Source organism: Pleurodeles waltl, chromosome 2_1 (genome assembly GCF_031143425.1).
Source record: "Pleurodeles waltl isolate 20211129_DDA chromosome 2_1, aPleWal1.hap1.20221129, whole genome shotgun sequence".
NCBI lineage: Eukaryota > Metazoa > Chordata > Amphibia > Caudata > Salamandridae > Pleurodeles > Pleurodeles waltl.
Window position 1 is genome coordinate 414,216,543 of NC_090438.1, and position 17,197 is coordinate 414,233,739.

The following is a 17,197-nucleotide window of genomic DNA, read 5'->3' on the forward strand; positions in this document are numbered from 1 at the left end:
TCTGACTGAAAATGGAAACTTGATAGTGGTTGATTGGTCTAGAGGGGTGAGAAAAGGAAAATGACCCTCAGAAAGATTTGACAGTCTGAAGGAAAAGGAAGATAAATCAGCTGAAAGTGACAGAATGAACAATATAGGTTTTTGAAAGCCTGAAATCAAACGATTAACACCATTAAGCTAAAAGAAAAACACTTTTATCTGGTTTCTGTTGAATGAACCGCTATAAATAGACATGGCCTGATCCTAAAGATCAGCTTTGACAAACTTCTGGATGGAATAATGAAATTTTATTTTGGCATCTTGAGGGAAAAAAAAAAAAGATTTTTGTTTTTCCATAGTATGCTTTTGGTCATTGGCCCACTTCATAATTTGGTGGTTGGGCCGGTCTCCGTCAGGGAGATGGAGTAATGTACTTCATTGCCCTGGTGAAGGTCCCAACCACAAAATTATGAAATGTCCAGCAGCTTGATAGATATTTCAAGAATTCACAGGCCCTGCCATGAAGGTAGTTCCCGTGAACTCAATGGAGCTTTGTTGTACAGATTTTGTATTTGGGGCTGGACCATTATGTTGGAGGGAAGCATACTGCTTGCGACGCAGCATGTTTACTGACAAAATATGAATTGGGCAGTTAGTTTAAGATTTTTGTTTATGAACATATTTTTAATAGTATTGCTCATTTTTGAAGAACATTAACTTTGTAACTTAGGTATGCAGTTTAAGAAAGTTTTGTGTCTTCATTGGACTTTATGAACTAAACTGCTGAATTATTTGCCCAATTCTGTTAACATCAGCTTCTTATTGAAAAGCTAAACATATTTATTTCAAGTTGCTAAGATTTTTGTAGAGATACTTGTTAATGTATACCCTGATTACAGTTTGAGATTTATTTTTTAATATTTTGAGACATAGAGGGTCATTCTGACCCTGGCGGGCGGCGGGCGGCGGGAGCCGGCCGCCTGGCGGGAACCGCCAAATGGCCGCTCCGCGGTCAGAAGACCGTGGATGCCATTCTGGTTTTCCCGCTGGGCCAGCGGAAGACCGCCAAAAGAGCGCCCACTGGCCCAGCGGGAAAGGCCCTGCAACAAGGAAGCCGGCTCCGAATGGAGCCGGCGGAGTTGCAGGGGTGCGACGGGTGCAGTTGCACCCGTCGCGATTTTCACTGTCTGCTAAGCAGACAGTGAAAATCTTTATGGGGCCCTGTTAGGGGGCCCCTGCACTGCCCATGCCAGTGGCATGGGCAGTGCAGGGGCCCCCAGGGGCCCCACGACACCCGTTCCCGCCATCCTGTTTCTGGTGGTGAAAACCGCCAGAAACAGGCTGGCGGGAAGGGGGTCGGAATCCCCATGGCGGCGCTGCAAGCAGGGCCGCCATGGAGGATTCCCCCAGCCGGGGGAAATCCGGCGGAAAACCAGGGGGAAATCCGGGGAAATCCGGCGGAAAACCGCCGGACCCGGCTGGGCGACCGCGGCTTCACAGCCGCGGTCGGAATACAAAATGAAGCACCGCCAGCCTGTTGGCGGTGCTTCAGCCGCCAGGGTCGGAATGAGGCCCATAGTGTTTATAGAAAGAATTAATAGCTATAGTAGATTTGATAGTAGAGATAGTTAGAGGTCTAATTCTAATAATTCTAATAATAAAATGTCTAGAAAACTAGGAAAAGAAAAAGAGACGGTATCGAAAAGGGCTAGTCGTACAAAAGGTGTATGCTTAGATTAAAACCATGGAGAAGATTAAGCTGATGAAACAAAGAATGAAACAAGAATGATTAATGAAGTTTTATAGTTTAGTTTTAGATAGTTTGGTGATGATTTTGAAATTAACAGAGGAGGCAACTGAATGAGTGTTTTTATTACCTTGAAATTATGTTTATTTAGCTGCTTTTAAGTTAGCAACTATGTTGTAGACTAATGCTATTGGGCCTCAGTTTGCTTGCACTGACATCCATTTTAAAGATGCTGTAGAAAGAAAGTGTTGCTTTTATTTTCCATGAAAAAGCATTCAGGTTCACTTTTTTCTATCAGTGTTTTTCCTTTCAGAAAATAAAATGAAATAGACTTAATTTTCATGGTACACTAGAAGTTTCTAATACAATATATTAATTTGTTTCACTAGAAGATATCTGTGTTCAGGAGACCTCCTGCGCAAATAACGTTTCTTGGCCTGCTGCTGCCCCGGTCCAATCTGTACTTCATTCATTGCTTCAATGGCTTATTGCTTTGTTGCTTCAAAAGTGCAATGCCACTTCCCTCGTTCGTAGGATAAAAGGTATTAAAATATTTTTTTATGATTATATTTGCAGCACATTATTTACAATGTTGGTTGCTTCTTGTCATGTATACTTGATAGTACAGCCCCATGATGATAAATCTTACCATGTTATGGGTATGGGTTTTCTCTGTCTGAAACCTATAAAATATGGCCTTTCTAGTATGTGTGCTGAATTATATTTAAACTCTCTTACTTATGAACTGAGTAGTTTTATTCCAGCTCTTTGATGAACTATATTTTTGTCTTGGAAGTTTCCCTTACGTTATGACCCCTCACAGTTGATGCATTATTAATGCTGTTTTGAATGTTGTTTTAAATTTGACTAACTATTTTTGTCTTCTGGAAATGACACAGCTTTTCATAAACCTTCATGGCTTTTGACTCTGAATTTTGTCCTGTAAATGTTTTCCTTATTTGCACAAGGAACTCATACGGTCCAGATCCTGTTCATCCAGGTTTTAACTATTTAGAGAGATATTTAGGTTGCTTTGTATCCAGGATGCTGTATGGCTGGTGGTTGCATCTAATGCTTTAAGAGAGCTGTCTATGTGTCCAGTAGTTGTGAGTATGTCTGTGGAGAGCTGTGAGGGTTATTGAGCGAACTGTCAATAATTGGCCAATTTGTGGGGTAGTTTGTCAGTTTTTGCGAGCGTGCCTGTGAATATTGTAATGGTACCTAGGGAAGTTTGCAATTGTCTAGGTACATTATGGACATCCTTGTAAGAGCTATGAGGGTCAATAGGTTTTTAAATGGTGTCTGAATGTGGGAATCATTGTGTGCATCCATGTACCATGTTAAATGAGTGTATGTGAGATTGTGTGTGTTGCTTTGTCCATGCTTAGTCTTTTTATTTACCAGTAGAACACAGTTCTTGAGGTGGAGCATTGACATCTGTGGTGGATGGGTACAATTGTTTTGATTTCTGAATGTGAATGTGTTGGTCTCTGAGGAAAGATGTGAGGTGTACATGGCATAAAATGTCAACCAATACCATTGTGCTTTGCTGGAATTGTGGGAAGTGTCCATTTTACACTGTTTGGCCTGAGTGAAATTCCTTTTCAGTTAATTTTTGGACAGCTCCCTTGCAAATAGTCGGTTTAGCAGTTTATTTCTTCTGGAAGATCTAGACCCAGATTTACACCAAAACAAAAATGCATGCAATGCAGGTAGCTGCACTGTGTTGTGTGAAAGCAAGGGATCAGGCTAGCAACATATATAAAAAGATATGGTTGTTTTAATATGGTGCTGTTTTTCTCTCTCCCTGAGCTGGTGTACTTTAGACTGCACATTTCCTTGAATCGTAGGGTGAGTTTGTATGCATTCTGTATGGAATAGCTTTTGTACTGGCAGAAGAACAGTATCTACAAAAACTATCCTTAACAACTTTTCTTTACCAAGACTGGAGATGCAGTCCAATAGTCAACCTTACCATTGGTGATAACAATTTCATTTTTATCTAAATTCAATGTAAGGTGGCTGCAGTTCATCCAGTTACGAATAAATAGCATGGTGGATTGAAAAAAATGTTTTGACTCTGTAGAATTATTGATTTTGAATAATAACTGCATATCATCTGCATAATTATAGATCATGCACTTTCTTTCTTTAAGAGAATGGATAAGTGGGTGAATATGTAGGTTAAATAAATGCTGAGACAGAGAATATCCCTGGGGAACTCTGCAATCCAGCTGAGCCTCAGAAGATTTATAAGCTGATAGATGGACATATTGGGTCTGATTTGTTTGAAAAGAAAATACCTAGGGGCATATTTATATTCTGTTTGCGCCGAATTTGCGTCGTTTTTTTCGACGCAAATTCGACGCAAAACTAACTCCATATTTATACTTTGGCGTTAGACGCGTCTAGCGCCAAAGTTCATGGAGTTAGCGTCATTTTTTGGCGTGAACACCTTCCTTGCGTTAATGAGATGCAAGGTAGGCGTTCCCGTCTTAAAAAATGACTGCGATGCATATGTGTCGTATTTATGCTCCCGGGCAAAAATGACGCCCGGGAGTGGGCGGGACTAAAGAACCCGGATTTCCGCCGGATTTTAGCGCCTGGGTCAGGGCAGGCGTTAAGGGACCTGTGGGCTCAGAATGAGCCCAGAGGTGCCCTCCCAAGCCCCCAGGGACACCCCCTGCCACCCTTGCCCACCCCAGGAGGACACCCAAGGATGGAGGGACCCATCCCAGGGAAGAAAAGGTAAGTTGTGGTAAGTATTTTTTTTTTTTTTTTTTTGTGGCATAGGGGGGCCTGATTTTTGCCCCCGTACATGCCACTATGCCCAATGACCATGCCCAGGGGACAGAAGTCCCCTGGGCATGGCCATTAGGCAAGGGGGCATGACTCCTGTCTTTGCTAAGACAGGAGTCATGTTAATGGCGTCTGGGCGCCAAAAACAATTGGCGCAAATCGGGTTAAGACGATTTTTTTGCCTCAGCCTGACTTGCCCAATTTTTGGACGCCCAAACGCCATTTTTCCCTACGCCGGCGCTGCCTGGTGTACGTGTTTTTTTTTCACGCACACCAGGCAGCGCCAGTCGGCTAACGCCATTCAATAAATACGGCACCCGCATGGCGCTTCAGAATGGCGTTAGCCGGCGCGAATTTTTTGGGCGCAAAACTGCGTTAGCGCAGTTTTGCGTCAAAAAGTATAAATATGGCCCCTAGTCCTTTGCTGAGCCCTATAATACTGCTGCCTCGACATGGTCCATTAAAAGCTTGTGGTCAACTGTGTCAAAGGCTGCGGATAGATCTTGAAGAACCAAGACCAGGATGGTGTCTTTGCCCCTTTCTTCATAGAGGTCATCTACCACTCTTGTATAGCTACTCTAGCCATTTTTAGACATGTTATTTTAGCAAAATGGACCTGCCATTATGCACTTTTGCCCAGTTAAATATTTTTCAGCATTGCTTTATTTTTCTAGCAATAGCCACATTTGCAGTGTTGTTCTATTTTCTCTATCTAATTGTTCTTTCTCCTAGGAAAGTATTACGTTCCTAGAAGGACATTCATTTCACTTTGTGCTTTTATTAAGGCTGCAGCCGGAAAGGGTTGCAGGCAAAAGTGGAATGCTGTGTTTCCAACATTCACAGAAACACACATACTCCTAAGTGCAGACCTTTTCTTAGAATGTCAACAGTTTTATAATAAAAAGACTCCTTTGCCCCAAACATGTTAGAGGGAGATTCCAGCTAGATGTCTACAACTACATGCTGATTGCCTTGCTACAGCTGCTTTCGTCGACTGCTTAACCCCTGGCCTACATGGGGATGGTGTTTCTCTAGACTACAGGTTTCCTTACTCAGGTATGTGAGATGATGTCCTCCCAAAGGGGGACTTGAAGGGTGGATTAGGGCTTATTATGTTGTGCTCTAACATAGCTTAGGTAGGAGAACTATATTCGGCTCTTAGTGACAGTATGGCGGGACTGTTTTTGTGTTTCCCTCTCCTTGTGAGTTTTATCATCTGAGCTATTGCAATGCATGCCATTTTATCTGAGATGCAGTTACTTGAATAAACACTTTTTGAGCTATATTCTGCTTCTGTTTGTCTTTGCCTGTGTGAGACTAATGCAACTGAGAGCAAGGGATGAGATCTGATCAACAACGATTCCCCTGAGGAGTCTTTCTTGTAATGCACCCAGTTGCCACAATCATACCTGCTCTTGGGTAGAGAAGAGGCGCTGCTAGTTAGCTGGAAAACCAGGATTAGGCTGACAGATGTCACATGGTGTGGAATTGTACTTAGTCCCCCACAGTTTATGCAATTCTATTGTCAAGAAAGCAGTAATGTCTATAGGGTTTGCTGAGGCATCTTTAAGAAGCAAAGAACCTTCTGAAATATTTCCAATATGCAAAGTTTCTGGGACTATTGGCACAAGTGGAATAGAAAATGGAAACAGTCTGGGAAGGATCCTGTTAAGACCCATGTAGACAACTTTAGCAATGGCACATAGCCAACCTGTTCACATGTTGGAGCAAAGGACAATTAGCCATAGGCAAATGTTGTTCAGCCACTAAATCCAAATTTGCATATTTTGAGATTCTGGGCCACATCATAAAAGCATAGAGAAAAAACAAATCTGAAACTGAAGCCTGTTATGGATGGATCTGATGTTGAACAAGTGGATGATGATGAACCAGCAAGTTTCAAAATTATTTTGAGCACTGATGATCCTGTATTGAATGTTGAAACATTGTTGTAGCATAAACCGACCTGTTTGATACACAGTAGAGGGGTAGAGATAAAAAATAGTAGTTGACTTGGGTTCACCGTGCATCATTTTGCAACACTCGGTGTGGGAACAAGACTTTGCTAAAACCTTAGTTCGTTCCCACTGACATACACCCATTTACATTCACTGATGAAAGAATTCCTACGGTGGGTTTCTGGTCTCTAACCTTTAAATGTAAAGGCAGGAAGAGAGAAAATAAATTGTATGTGGCAGAGAGAGGTCCGCCTCTCTTAGGCTAGATTGATCAAGAAAAACTGGGCATCAGTCTTAATCCCAATAGTGAAGATCAGGTTTTGTTGTTGGAGGACCTAGTGGTGAAAAAGGGAGAGGAGCTAATGAAACTACATCCTAAGGAATTTCAGTGGGTGAGTAGTGTGGGTTTTCACATAAAATTGTGCTACAGGAGGATGCAGTGCCAGTATGTCACAAAGTGAGAAGTATACCCTTGAGAGTAAAGGGGAATGCTGCAAAGGAGTTGGACAGATTAAAGCAGGGGGAATTATAGAAGCTGTAGAGAGTGATGAATGGTTGGTCCCCTCGGTAGTTACTAGGAAGTCCAACTTGAAAATAAAATTATATGTTGACCTTACAGACTTAAATAAGAACATAGGCGGTCATTCCAACCTCGGCGGTAAAAGCCGCTTACCGCCAGTCAGAAGACCGCCATAACACCGCCGCGGTCGCGGTAAACCACCACGGTCATTCTGACCCACAACAGGCAAACCGCCAAAATTCCGACATCCACAAAAGTCCGCCACACCAAAGGTCAGCGATAAACTGGCGATGACCAAACCTCCACCGTCACCCCAACAGAAATACGCCCATGCCATTACGACCCACGAATCCACGCGGCGATCTTTCAACCGCGGTATTCTATTGGCGGTACACACCTCCGTGGTCGAAATACACATACTCGTACAAAACACAACCACATTGGACTATTCGAAATACACACACCTGATACACATACACACACCACTCCCACACACCCAATACAACATAAAACACACACCCACATCACCCACAAACCCCTACGACCAGAAAATCAGAGAGAAGGCGAGAGAAAGACACCACAGTCAACTACCAAGCATCCACAGGCACACAATACCAATACCCACAGAACTTCCACGCACCTCGAATCCAAGATGGCGGCCGTATTTCCCGGCTGATCGTCACTACCGCTCTAGCCCATCCCCAGACTACACGCGGCTCTCACTCACCCGCGGCCGCGGATGCCGCGGACACTGTGCGCCGGCAGCACGGACCGCTGCAGGCACTTTTCGGCTTTCTGGTGGTCCCTGCCAGGATCGGGGCCGCAACGGCAGGCACCGGAGGGCCCCGCAAGAATAGGCGTGCGTGGCGCTCGCTCCAGACCCGCGCTCTTGTCCCTCTCGACTAAGCGCAATTCCCACCGCTTTCTGGCAATATTAGTTGGTGTTTGGGGCGTGTGGGACGCTCGGATGGCGCCGAAGATAATCAGGACCCCTCGCTCCTTACGGATACGGCAGAACCAAGACCCAGGAGGAACCAGAAAGGAAAAAAAGCTACCGGTCCCCGGATCAAAGGAGCACAGCAATCTTCATGTGAAAGGGGGCCCGCATAAAACAACCGACATGGAAAAAGATGCAAGGTACTCTGTTCCAACAATGTTTTCTAGCATGATGCGGCCTAAGCAAAGGTCCACGGAAAAGGCAGCTTGTGATGCGCAATCAAACGTGTTAGGAGTCAACGATGAGCTGTTGCATTTACATCTCCTGAAGCATTCACTCCTATGTTCGATGCAGGGGGGAGGGAGCCACCCTGTCAAGAGACCGCCAGTACAAGTCCAGGAAATAGCGGGGAGGGGGTGGCCCTCCCCCCAATGGGGTGTGCGAAGCTATCTGAGCAGGAACTTAAGGAGCCAAATCAGAGGTCTCAGGAATCCATTCCAGAGAAATGTGTAGTACAATCTAGTCCATCAAGCTGCAAGTTAAATTTGCAACAAATTGATTATATGGCAAGTCCTCAACGATATATGAGACTACCCCCCCAGCACCTGCCCAGAGGGGAAAAGAGGCGAAACCAACAAACACCGATCAGGGGCCATTTAATACAGCAGAAAGTTTTTTTTCTCTCTCCGATCAGTCTAAAGACTCAGATTTGTACGAAGAAATTCCTTTAACAGATTCAGATATCGAGAGTAGCTCTGCTGCAAGTATCTGGGTATCGAACTACTTAACATGCAGAAGAAAATCAGTTGTGCAAACTGAAGCCAGGAGCAGTTCAGGGGCCAAGCTTAGGAGAGACCTGATTAAGCCTCAAGAGGAGGATGGTAAAAATGCAGTGGGATTATACGGCCACCCAACAGGCCTTTTCGAAAAGGGATTCGGCCTGTAGTATTCTGGTGCCCCCCCCCACGGGCGACCTTGCAGAACCTCCTTCTTTGGATCTTATTTACAGGACAATGGTTCAGAATCATGAACAGACTCAGAGGGAGAGCAGGAAAATGAAAGCAGCAAGCAGACAGCTACAACTATCTATTAAAAAAGTGGTCAAATCCTGCCAGGATATTGGTGTACGCATCGCCACCATGGAGACTCGAACGGAGGAGCTGGAAATCAAAGTTAAAGCAGCAACAGCACAGACGACGACACAAGGGCAGCAGATCTCAGATATTCAATGGAAACTGGAAGATGCTGAAAACCGTCAGCGGCGGAATAACTTGAGGATCTTGGGTATAGCAGAGGACCTCGAGGGGCAGGATACTAGGGCCTCTATAGCTTCACTTTTTAAGAAAGCATTCCCAGACTTGAATGGGTGGGATTGGGAAAAGGAGATTCAGAGAGCACACCGTTTTCCGTTAATGAAGAAAAAACAAGCTTTGACTGCTACTAATAGAGACCAGAGTTACCCACAGGCCATTATAGTATATTTTGGTAATTTTTTACTGAGACAGGCTGTGTTTGAAAAAGCTCGCCCCAACTCAAAGGTGACGGTGGAAGGTGTATCATTCTTTAGTAGGCCAGACTTCGCACATGCCACTGTAGAAAGACGGTGGCGACTTAGGCAGATGATTGCTCAATTTCAAGAGTTGGGGGCGGAAGCCTACTTGCTAAGCCCTGCGCGTCTAAAAGTTGTCTACAAAACAACTACAAGATTTTTTCTTTCAGAAATTAAGGCGGGGGAATACGTACAGCAGCTGAAAACCGGTCAAGTGCAGGGGGTACGGGAGAAGGGGGGGGAGGAACTGCCGTGAATAGTTGCTTATATGTAAATGTATGTGATACTGATTGGGGTGTTTTTATTTTTTTTAAACATTTATCGGTTAAGGGTTTTGATCGGGAGGGTGAAGATGAGGGGCCGCGTGTATGGATTGGCAAGCCATAAGTGTGTGAAGGTGTTTTACGTATGGGCGGGCTAACGGGACTGGCAAATACTATCTTACAGGCTCAGGAGCCTGGCGATTCCATTTGTAGGGGTAAGGGTTGGGGGGTGGGTTAGAGGAGGGTGGGGGGGTCACAGGGACAAAAAGGATAATGGGACACCCAGCAGGGGGAGCGGGGATGGCTCTTATCAGTGGAAAAGGTGTCAGGGTGTGAAAGCAGCAAAGTCGAATGAGGCATACAGGGGAACTAGAAGGACCAGCATCCATAAAAATGGGTCAGCAAAGTGAAATATGTATTGCCACAGTGAACGTTTGTGGGCTCAATAATAACAAGAAGCGGCAGTTTGTAGGAGAGGTTTTCAAGTCATGGAATATCGATATTATTTGTATGCAGGAAACACATATTCCAGGTACACAAAAGCAGCTAATGGAGTTTTATGGGTGGAAGCTAGCGGTTTTTACACGACAACACACAACCGCTAGAGGGGTAGCGATATTAACTTGGATCAGTACTCTGGTTATACATAAACAATTTGCTGATAATCTTGGAAGGCTTGCTCTGTTGGAATGCTCGGTTAAGGGACTAAGGTTCACTCTATGTTCTATTTATGGATCTAACACAGATGATCCAGAGATACTGGATTGGCTTAATTTAGAACTTACGAATTGGGCAACACCTATCATAATGTGTGGAGATTTCAATATACATTTAGATAGTAAAGAACCCATTCAGGAACAAACACTCTACCTGGGTAGAAAAAACAAAGTTTTTAGGGCACTTCAGTCATTGGCCATTAATCATGGCTTGATCGACGTCTGGCAGTTGTGTTGCCCGCAGGATTCAGGGTTCACCTTTTTCTCTGCTCCGCATAAGAAATTAGTCAGGTTAGACTACTTTTTTGTGACAGCCTCTCTACAAAACCAAATAGGGGTCAATAGACTTCCTAGAATCATATCAGACCACAACCCATTGGTTTTGGCTTTGGAGACCGGGAGAAAGGGCCCGCAGCCTAAATCTTGGACATTTGATAGGACACTATTAGCTGATCCAGTTTATATCCATAAAATGAAGGAATGGATGCCGGAATTTTTAAAGATAAATCAGGGCTCTGCTTCTTGCCTGATAGTTTGGGATACTTTTAAAGCTGCTGTCAGAGGAGAAACCCTGAGTTATGGGTTAAGAAAGGAGAAAATACGCACGGATCAGCTAAAATTAGTTCAGACAAAGCTGGTTAAAGCTGAGCAGCGACTAGGGGAAGTGATCCGCAGTGGAGTAGATATTTCAGACATTCTGTGTGATGTGAATATCATTAAGGCAGAAGCCGCCAAGATTTTCATGGATAAGGCTACTGCAAAATTTTTAGTATATCGTCAGAAATGCTATGAGTATAGCGGGAAAGTGGGCCAACAGCTGGCCTTAATAATAAGACAAAAGCAGGTATTTGGTAGTATTAAAAGCTTAGCGAATGAAGAAGGGCGGATGGTACACAACGGTCCTGAGATTATGGAAGTCTTTAGACAATTCTATCAAAAATTATATACCCAGGAAGAACAGCCCCAAGAAGAGGAAGGGATCGATGCCACGGGCAATGAGATATTAGGTCAGTTAAGAGAGGAAGATAAGGCAGCTTTAGAAACACCTATGACATTGGAAGAATTGGATGTAGCAACTCGTGCCTTGGCAAGCGGTATGGCGGCAGGGGGGGATCTAATTCCACTAGAATTCTCTAAAGTTTTTTTTGTGGAGATATGTAAACAGCTACTTAACTTATTTATTGAAGTACAAGCAGGGGCTCCTCAACCGGCCTCCTGGGGGGAGGCTAAGATAGTAGTTTTTTTGAAAAAGGACAAGGAACCCACTCAGCCTGGTTCATATCGCCCAATCTCTTTAATTAACAGCGATGCCAAAATCTACGCTAAAATACTTGCTAGCCGCTTGAGTTTGGTAATCTCAGGTTTAGTATCTCCATGGCAGCATGGCTTCATCCCGGGGAAAAGCACGGCAGATCATATAAGACGAGTTATTATGTTACTTGATGTTAGTGCAACAGCCAGGCTTCCCATGGCAGTAATCTTGTTAGACGCGGAAAAAGCCTTCGGTCGGGTCCATTGGCCCTTTTTATGGTCTGTCCTGCGTAAAAACAACGTCGGTCCTGGGTTTGTCACGGCAATTGAACAGCTCTACCAAAACCCAACGGCTACGATACAAGTTGCCGGGCTAAAGTCGTCCTCAATCAATATTCAGAGAGGTACGCGACAAGGGTGCCCGTGTTCACCACTGCTTTTTGCGCTATATATTGATCCCTTGATCAGGAAAATGATCTGGAATGGTCGGATCATGCCAGTCTCATTGAAAGGAGGGTGTACTAAGATTTTAGCATATGCAGACGATATCGCGGTGGTGACCACGGACCCCAGGACTGCTATATTGGAAATAGAGCAGGAAGCCCTGCAGTTTGGGAAAAGATCTGGTTATTTGCTGAACAAGAGTAAATGCCAAATATTGGTGAATGAATCAGTAGATTTTAAGGACGAGCGGGTGCTGACACAGGTACAATATTTAGGTGTTAAACTTACAGCAAACCTTGACGAAGTGGTGAAAATAAACATGGGCCCAATTTTAACAAAGACTAGGAAAGATCTTGCTCGCATTAACAATCTACACTTGTCACTCATGGGACGCTGTAATGTGATAAAAATGGTGTTTCTACCCAAAGTACTCTATCTCTTTAGAACAATCCCCCTAGAGATTGGGCAAGATTGGTTCAAATTAATAGAGGGATTGGTTAATAGCTTCATTTGGTCCTATACAAAGCCGTGCCGGGCTTTCCATTATATGACTCTCCCAAGAGGGCAAGGGGGGTGGGCACTTCCAAATTTTAAACTTTATTATCTGTCAGCAGTGCTTCAGTATGCACAGATACTTTATGTTACGGATAGACCCGGGCAAGATGCTCTCCCTTCGATATATACCCTGATTCTGGGCAAAGAAGCAGACGTAGTCTTCCTGCGGATTCTGGAACCCAGCTACTATAAAAAGGTTAAATTTAAGGTAATTTATGCTTCATTTAAGGCATGGACCCAGGTTAAGCGTAAAATAGGTATAGGACGAATCTGCCACTACACTCTCTTGTGGATTACCCCCACGCTTCCAGCAATATTTAAAGACCACTATTGCTTGAGGTGGAGTAATCGGGGTATTCACAAAGTCGGGGACTTGTTTCACTCTGGCAGCCACCTCAAATCATTTGAGGAACTGAGGGCCATATTTATACTCCGTTTGCGCCGAAATTGCGTCGTTTTTTTTGACGCAATTTCGACGCAAAACTAACGCCAACTAACGCCATATTTATACTATGGCGTTAGAGGCGAATAGCGCCAAAGTTCCCGGAATGTGCGTCATTTTTTAGCGTGAACCCCTTCCTTGCGTTAATGATATGCAAGGGAGGCGTTCCCGTCTAAAAAATGACTCCCAGGCCTTTACGTGGTATTTATACTCCCGGGCAAAAGAGACGCCCGGGAGTTGGCGTGGCTAAAAACGGCGCATTTGCGCCACTTTTTAACGCCTGCTCAGGGCAGGCGTTAAGGGGCCTGTGGGCTCAAAATGAGCCCACAGGTGCCCTCCCATGCCCCCAGGGACCCCCCCTGCCACCCTTGCCCACCCCAGGAGGACCCCCAAGGATGGAGGGACCCACCCCAGGGACATTCAGGTAAGTTCAGGTAAGTATAATTTTTTATTTTTTATATTTTTTTTTGGTGGCATAGGGGGGCCTTATTTGTGCCCCCCTACATGCCACTATGCCCAATGACCATGCCCAGGGGACAGAAGTCCCCTGGGCATGGCCATTGGGCAAGGGGGCATGACTCCTATCTTTACAATGATAGGAGTCATGTTGATGGGGGATGGGCGTCGTTAAAAAATGGCGCAAGTCGGGTTAAGACGATTTTTTCGACGTAACCTGACTTGCCCCATTTTAAGACGCCCATGCGCCATTTTCCCCCTACGCCGGCGCTGTCTGGTCTACGTGGTTTTTTCCCACGCAAACCAGGCAGCGCCGGTCTGATTGCGCCGTCTAACGCCATTCCATAAATACGGCGCCCGCTTGGCGCTTCAGAATGGCGTTAGACGGCGCAAAACTTTTTGACGCTAAACTGCGTTAGCGCAGTTTAGCGTCAAAAAGTATAAATATGGGCCTGAGTGCGGAATTTGCGTTGGAAAAAATATACTTTTTTAAATTTTTACAGATTAGAGCCTTTTTACTAACTAGTATGACCCAAGGTTGGCACACGGATAAGATTAAGCTAATGGAAGTCTCACGACACCCCACTAGCTGCGGTATTAAAAACCTGTATCCATTGCTTTTAAATGCTATACAAGATGACCTGGCGTCATTGGTTAAAAAATGGGAAGCACGGGTTGGAGCTAAAGAGACAGAGGTTTGTGAGTCTATGGAAATGGCACGGACTGTTTTAGTGTCTGCTGGCCCGCAAGCTCAACATTTTATGGTATTGTACAATTTATATTATACACCTGCTAAGATTGCGAGCTGGGGCAAAACAGCGGGAATTATGTGTCCACGATGCGGTTGCCCGAAAGCAGATCTCTGTCATATGTTCTTTCAATGTGTAAAACTGGGAAGTTTGATTACTGGGATATCCGATATATTGAAGAAAATCTTGAAACAGACTATCTATCTGACACCTCAAATGGTTTTACTGGGAGTTGATCATTCAGTCTGCAATAGTCGAGATAGATACTTTCTGTTCATAGCAATGTCAGTATTTCGTAACTGCATAGCATCTCTGTGGCGTGATATTGATCCCCCATGGTTCAATCAATGGTTTTCACAACTCTTATCTATGTATCACCTGGAGAATAGCCTGTATGAACTAAAAGGAGCAGCGGCCTGTAAAAGATTCACTAGAGCTTGGGCACCTTTCTCCGTATGGCTCTTGGGCCCCGAGAATGTGCCGACTAAATAAGTAAATTTATGAGATCCCTAAGAGTAGAAACTATTATCATTGACTCTTGTTTAGAATGTTTGCTTCACCTGTACGACAATATTGATGTATTTACGCTTCTTTTTTTTTTTCCTCTTTATTATTGCAAACATGTAACCCGCTGCGTGTCCTTAAAAAAAAAAAAATATGAACTTCCACGCACCTCACACAACACACCACTAAATAGCACCCCACCTATCACTACACACTCCACCCCACACATCATCCACACCACCCCATGGCACCTCAAAGACACCCCAGGTTCTCAGATGCTGAACTCAGGGTCATGGTGGAGGAAATCCTACGAGTAGAGCCCCAGCTGTTCGGGACACAGGTGCAGGACACCACCATTGCCAGGAAGATGGAGCTATGGAGCAGAATAGTGGACAGGGTCAACGCTGTGGGACAGCACCCGAGAAATAGGGACGACATCAGGAAGCGGTGGAACGACCTACGGGGGAAGGTGCGTTCCATGGTATCAAGGCACAACATCGCGGTACAGCGGACTGGCGGCAGACCCCCACCTCCTCCCCCAGAGTTTACAACATGGGAGGAGCAAGTCTTGAACATCCTGCATCCTGAGGGCCTCGCAGGAGTCGGTGGAGGAATGGACTCTGGTAAGTCTCATCTTCGTTACTTCATCCCCCCCACCCCACCTGCATGCCAACTCATACCCCCACCCTCATCCTTACCCCCATCACAACTACCCCTTGCAAATGTCTCACCATCACAACCCACCCATCCCAACACTTAGCCCTGCATGCGGCCCCAAAGCATGGACACCCATCACCAAGGCATGCCCAATGCACATACCCATCACCCCGCCCCCCAAAATACCGTCACAACAGCCCCCGCAAAGGAATGCCAGCACTGTGGTACACGGGCACCCACCCATTGCACGCCATTGGCACACAAAGAAGCAATAACCATACTTTTATACCCCTGCATGACCCGAACGCCAGGTCACCGCGCAGGAGGGTCCACAAATGTCCCCTCCACCCCCAGAAGAGGCCCACAGTGATGACAGCAGCTCTGTCTCCCTGGATCTAGAAGACCAGCCCGGTCCATCGGGGACCTCGGGACAGTCGGTTCCCCTCAGACAGGCACAGGCCACAGCAGACCTTCCCCCCTCTGGGAACACCAGCACAGCACCCACCCAACGGGCTGATACCTCTGTCCCCAGGACACGTCAATCAGCGGTGTGTCCACCACTACAGGGAACCCGGGCTAACCCACCACCCCAACAACAACAGGGACCTGGGGGCAGTGGTAGTGGGCACACGGTCCAGGGGACGGAGGCCCAAGGTAACAGGGGAACTGGGAGGGCAGCTGTGCGACAGGGGGGGGACAGGCCAAGGGAACCCACTCTCCACGAGGCCCTCTCCTCCATCATGGGAGCATACCACCACTCCCAGGAGACGATGGCGACGGTCCTGGACAGGTTTCAGGAAATCCAGCTTCTGCAGTAACAACAGTATATGGGGTTCAGGGAGGAACTGAGAAACATCAGTACCGCCATGGGTACCATCGTAGTGGCCCTGAATGAGTTAATCTCCACATTGCGGACCACTGTGGCACCTCAAAAGGCCCCTGACACTAGCATGGACCAAGAACAGGCTACCACCTCCGCCGGCGCTAGTGGACAGGAGGCCCTGACAGAAGACCAACAGGCCACCAGAACCCCACCCCCTGCAGAAGGAGAACCACCCCGTAAGCGGGCCCTGAGATCCAGGAAGAAGACAGAGTAACATGTCAAGACCCCCGCCAGCAAACGATACCGCCCTGATTGTCACCCCACTGTCCCACATTCTCACCCTGTCCAACCTTAAACTGCCCCTGCTCCACTTCCCACAGGCATTTGGACAATGCACCTGTGATACTAATAGTCTGGACTCTGCCATGGACAATCCTCCACCATCACCCCTCACCGATTTGCAATCACCCACTAATGTAGAGCACTGTAATAAACACACTTATTGCACTTAAACAATCTGGAGTCTGTCTGTGATTTTAACAAATGTATTAGACATGACAGTGCCAAAATTGTTATTCACATTGTGATGCCAACAAACCGCTGTCACACAGCTGTAGTCCATGGGGTAACAAAGCAGATGTCACGCAGTGGGGCCCACAGCTCTGAAAACGGAAGGAAAAGTCTCAACACATACACTGGGGGAAAAGTCAGACAGTAGAGAGGTAAGAGTCTTTAAGTAAATGTAATATGCCGGTGTGTACTCTTACCTGTGTGTCACTGAAAATATTGCTCTATTACTGTGTTCCTGTTGTCTATGTCGTCCTCTCCGGCTTCCTCTTCTTCACTCT